Below are 6,000 nucleotides of genomic sequence, written 5' to 3'. Positions count from 1 at the left end.
ATAGATAGATAGATAGATAGATAGATAGATAGATAGATAGATAGATAGATAGATAGATAGATAGCCCCGCCGCTGTAGTCTAGTAGCTAAGGTACTAGGCTGCTGACCTGCAGGTCGCGGGATCGAATCCCGGCTTATAGATAGATAGATAGATAGATAGATAGATAGATAGATAGATAGATAGATAGATAGATAGATAGATAGATAGATAGATAGAGCAAATTCACTGAAGTTAGCTAAGAAATGCTTCGCATTTACCATCACCATTCAAACAATTGGGCCAAGTATTAAGACATTTTCTTAGTCATGTGAGGCAGATTAGTATAATTTTCAAATGCTATAAATTGATGTATTTTCTTAAGTTATCAGCAATAGCATGAAAACGTGCGCAAACCCCATATATATCGTAACTCTAGATAGTCCATAACAAAAGCGTAGCAGATAAATTTATTCAGATAACTTGCAAGAATAGTTCGACCTACATGCTCAAACGCGAGTGCGCGACATCACTCACCCAAATAAAATGGGTTTACTCGTATCAAAGCAGTCTTTAATATCAAAACGTGTTGCGTTGTATTGTTTGCAATATTTCTTGAAATTTTCTGTGCAGTAATTTTGTATCACAGGCCCTGCTTCAAAGAAATTGTGATTTACCCATAGTTCGCAGGCACCACTGTCATCTGTGAAAAAACAAATTGTTAATGGTTAGTTTTGTACCGAAATCGCTTTTCAATGCGTCTAGCTTACTTTCAGTGAACTCAGAGGCACAAAAACACTTTAGTGCACCCTAATACTTTGCCGCTCACTCTGAGATACTGGGAACACTGTACAGTGAATCGCAATGCCTAATAGCGCACTGAGAAACATTGATAATACTCAATAGTTTGGCTCAGTGTGTGTCAAAAAAACAGAAACACTTGCAGCCCATTGTAAGAAACTAGACGCACTGAGGGTACTTTTAATCTATTTTATCATTTTCTCCTGTGGCTTTGATTAAAACACGTACGAATTGCTTTGAAATACTTTTCTATGTTGTGCCGAACCACATATTGTCAATAAATTACGAATATTCAATGAGCGTGAAGGTACACTGTATCGAACGTGCATGAGTTTTGTGATTTTGGTTCATGTAACTGCGTCAAAATATTATGGAATTCACAAAAGAAGGCTTCATCAGTATTTGTCTCATAATATAAAGCAATCAACTGTAATATTCAATTCTACTATGTATGCCCTTAATGGGAAAATGTCTATGAGAGTAACATGTAGCACGCGACCGCGGTGAAAGCCAGTTCTTCGACAACGCTCAACCACCACGCCTTTAGCCTCTGGCTTGTCTATGTCAATAAGACAGTAGGAGTTTTCTGCAATCAGTCCTTATCGCAACTATTTTGCATGGTAGTTGCGACACATCTTAGGATAAATACCTGCGTTATTCGCAGCGAACGTTGCGCCCTGAAGTCATAATATATATATATATATATATATATATATATATATATATATATATATATATATATATATATATATATATATATGTATATATATATATATATATATATATATATATATATATATATATATGTATTGCCACAAGCAAGGAACCAGGTGTAGCCATGCCAATGCGAGTATGTGCCATGGTGTGAAAAAAGAAGAGGACGTTTGGTGTGCTCGTGCTCTAACGTTCGGTTCGGCTCGACGTCCAGTGCTGCTCCTGTGAACAGACGTTGTGGTCGTTCTGTAATCACGTGACATTTTCTGGTGGAGGTGCTGGGTAGTGTTGTATGCACTGCAATCAGCAGCAAGGTCCCGACACTAGTTGTGACTTGGAAGAACCAGCTGACCTACGGCGTAGCAGGCGACAACTGGGTCTACCTCCTGAATTCGGACCATTTCCACAACTCGGCAGTACAATGACTAGTGCGGGAAAGCAAACCCAAGAAACATCAATGTTGCCTCCTCCATGGTTCTTCGACGCCCCGCGAACCCCGAAGCCGTTCCACGGTGAGCCTTACGAGGATGTCGACGACTGGCTTGACGACTACAACCGTTGCGGCAGCGTCAACGAGTGGAACGAGCAGCGAAAGTTTCGGTATGTCTACTTTTATCTCGAGGACCCTGTGCGCACAAGGTTCGAAAACATTGAAGCCACTATGACAACCTGGCCAGAGTTTCGCAACGACTTGCGGATCCGAAGCTCTGACCGAAAGGAGCAAGCGGAACGGCTCCTCAATTCCCAAAACCAGCGTCTGAACGAGAGTGTTGCCATGTTCGTTGAGGACATGTCGCGGCTGTTCAGGCGAGCTGACTCCTCAATTGCGGAAGAGAAGAAGGTGCGCCTCCTAATGCGGGGAGTGAAAGAGCAGCTTTTCGCGGTGTATGGTGTGCTCCCGACAACCAGCCTCTATGTTATCACTGTGGTGAACCAGGTCACATCTACCGTGAGTGCGCATACAGGCACATGGGCCTTTCTGGCTTACGTCCGGATGCTCGTCGACCCAGAGATGGTGAGCGGCCCCGTGCTGACGCCGCATACTTGGCAAGCCAACGATCCTCAACCCTTCCGTGTCACCAATCCCGCTCACCGTCTCCTCGGCGTTCCACGTCACCTGGCCAACAATCGACTTTTGCGGACGTCCTTGCAGGAAGATCGAGTAGATCCACAAGCCCGCGCCGGGGAAACTAAGAACAGCGACCTCTGGGGGTGAGGCCGCTGTTGATCGACCCTTACAAGACCCTCCCACGATCTGCCTACCGACATCCGACGACATCCTTTCACCGACGTGTGCCATCGACAACAAACGTGTCTCTGCTCGTATCTCTGTCCTTGTCGACAACCACCCGCTGACCGCTCTGGTAAATACGAGTGCTGATTATTTTGTTATAAGCGCTGACCTCACTGCACAGCTAAGAAAGGTAATGACACCTTGGGGACATAGAACCAACCTTCGGACTGCGGGAGGTCACCTATTGACACCGCTGGGAATGTGCACTGCCCGCCTCCGTAATCGTGAGTCGACGTACATTGTTTCCTTCGTTGTATTGCGCGAATGTTCCCAGAACCTGATTCTCGGAATGGATTTTCTCCGCGAGCATGAAGCCATTATTAACCTTCGCGACCTGCTCATAACGTTATGGAACGACCATACAGCCCTACGAAGAGATGCAGTTGCGCAGACCACAACACTTCGAATTGCTGACGACACCATCGCACTTCCGCCGCGAGCCAGTATGTTGGTAGCTGTGGAGAGCGACTGTGACAACAAGAGTAGTGGCATCGCGGAACTTAACCTATCGGTGCTCTTGGCTCGGCAGATTTGTGTCGCGCGTGCTATCGTCCAACTGAAACATCGGAGGACTCAGCTTCTGATCACGAATTTCGGCAGCCAGTACCAACACTTGCAAAGCGAACGGCGATCGCGAGCTTTGAAGTCATCGATGACGAAGAATGTTCCACTATCGCTCCAATCACCACTGCTGCCGAAGGTTACACTGCATTAGCCAGTACAGTTGACGTGAATTGCCAGCTATTCTCTTCGCAGCAGCAGCAGATACGCATGATTTTACGTACGTATAGTGATTTCTTTGCGTCCACCTTCAAAATCAAGCAGACCCCAACCGTGAAGCACCACATTATAACGGACTCTACTGAACGGCCTGTACGACTGCACGCCTACCGCGTGTCGCAAATAGAAGAAGAGGCAATACGTTTTCAAGTGAAACAGATGCTCAGCGACGACGTCATCCAACCCTCGAACAGTCCATGGGCGTCACCTGTCGTACTTGTTAAAAATAAAGACGACACTCTTCGATTTTGCGTCGATTACGGGAAGCTCAACAAAGTGACCAAGAGAGATGTCTACCCTCTCCCACACATAGATGATTCACTGGATCGACTTCAACATGGCCGATATTTTTCATCAATGGATTCACGCAGCGGCTACTGGCAGATCGAGGTCGATGAACGCAACAGGGAAAAAACAGCATTCATAACTCCCGATGACCTCTACGAATTCAAAGTGTTACCATTTGGATTGTGCTCTGCACCGGCAACGTTCCAAAGGATGATGGACACCGTCCTGTCCGGTCTGAAGTGGGAATCCTGCCTCGTGTATTTAGACGATGTCGTTGTTTTTTCCAAAGCATTTGAGCAACATTTACGACTCCAGTCCGTCTTCGTCCCTATTCGATCCGCAGGCCTATCGCTGAAACCGGAGAAGTGTCATTTCGGCTACGAAGAACTAAAGTTCCTCGGCCACCTTATCAGTCACGATGGCATTGGACCAGACCCAGAAATGGCCATGGTCGTTGCTGCATTTCCTCCACCTTCGAAAAAAGGGGATTTGCGCAGGTTTTTGGGTCTCTGCGCCTACTACAGGCGCTTTTCCAGAGCTTTGCCAATATCGCTAAATTCGTTACCCGTTTAACGAAGGAGGATACTCCTTTTGTGTGGGGTCCAGAGCAGAGAGCCGCTTTTTCCAAGCTTCAACAGTGCCTTCAGAGTGAACCCTTACTAGGGCACTTTGATGAAGATACCGCCATTGAACTTCACACTGACGCAAGCAACATCGGTCTTGGTGCAGTGCTCGTCCATTGGCAAGACATTACTGAACGTCCCATCGCTTATGCTAGTCGCATTCTGTCATCTGCGGAAACTAACTACTCAACCACGGAGAAGGAATCTCTTGCTGTTATTTGGGCGATAACAATGTTCTGACCGTATCTGTATGGCCGTCCATTCAGAGTAGTAACGGACCATCATGCCCTCTGTTGGCTGGCGAATCTCAAGGACCCTTCAGGGCGCCTCGCGAGGTGGTGCTTGCACCTTCAAGATTTTGAGGTTACAGTCGTCTACAAGTCGGGCGGCAGGCACACTGATGCTGATTGCCTTTCGCGCGCGCCCCTCGCGACGACATCGAGTGAAGATGATACCGATGACCATTTTCTTTGTGCAGTCAGTGAATCTGACTTGGCCCAACAACAGTGGAATGATTCAGAGATCCGACAACTTATCAAATACCTTCAAGGTCACAGATCGAGTCCACCAACGGCATTCGCACGTTCAAATCAAATCAAATCAAACTTTATTTCAGGAATGCATACATTTACATGAACCAAATTCTACAGTACAGAGGAGGTCCCGAAGTTAGAGAACTGTCGGGGGGACCTCCGTTAGAGAATAAGTCAAGTGCGATAACAATGCAGCAAGCAGTAAAAAACACTTTGTACGAATTAAACAAAGAATGGTAAAATGACCCCCGTCACAACGTTCAGGGTCATTTTGTCTCCGCAACAACATCGTCTACAAAATGAACTTCGAACCTTATGCGACTGAATACCTCCTCATCGTTTCACCAGGGCTACGTGCTGACATTTTATCTGCCTGCCACGACGAGCCTTCCTCCGGCCACCTAGGATTCGCACATACCCTTGCCCGGATTCGGACTCGCTACTACTGGCCAAAGCTCACTCAGGATGTCAAGCATTACGTTAAAACGTGCAATCATTGCCAGCGCCGTAAAGCCCCACCTGTGCGCTCTGCTGGTTTATTGCAGCCTGTTGCACCCCCGTCACAACCATTTGAACGAATCGGCATGGACTTGCTGTTGCCCTTCCCGAAGTCACATGATGGCAATCGCCGCATCGTAGTCGCTACTGACTATTTAACGAGGTACTGCGAAACGAAAGCCCTACATCGAGGCACCGCCAATCATTTTGCGCATTTTTTCATCAACAATATCGTCCTCCGCCATTGAGTGCCAACAGTTCTTATCAATGACCGTGGAACGGCCTTTACAGCCCAATTGATGCAAGACGTCACGAGACTTAGTGGAACAGCTCATCGCAAAACGACCGCATACCATCCACAAACCAATGGTCTGACGGAGAGAATAAACAAGACGCTCGCTGACATGCTATCTATGTACGTCGACCGTGATCACAAAAACTGGGACGAAATTTTGCCATACGTAACGTTCGCTTACAACACTGCGGTTCAAG

General features: G+C 46.7%; 1 non-coding gene across 1 annotated transcript in view; it reads right to left on the bottom strand.

Annotated features, from left to right (window-relative positions):
• Positions 1-430: 430 nt before the first annotated feature.
• The window catches only part of LOC119165677 (uncharacterized), a 44,224-nt gene continuing 38,654 nt past the window's right edge, over positions 431-6,000 (bottom strand). The window contains exon 5 of the transcript XR_012885384.1: positions 431-680. This is a non-coding gene — a transcript (uncharacterized LOC119165677). The remainder of the gene's footprint in view (positions 681-6,000) is intronic.

This window comes from Rhipicephalus microplus, chromosome 8 (genome assembly GCF_043290135.1).
Source record: "Rhipicephalus microplus isolate Deutch F79 chromosome 8, USDA_Rmic, whole genome shotgun sequence".
Classification (NCBI taxonomy): Eukaryota; Metazoa; Arthropoda; class Arachnida; order Ixodida; family Ixodidae; genus Rhipicephalus; species Rhipicephalus microplus.
This window is presented reverse-complemented; position numbering and strand designations above follow the sequence as displayed.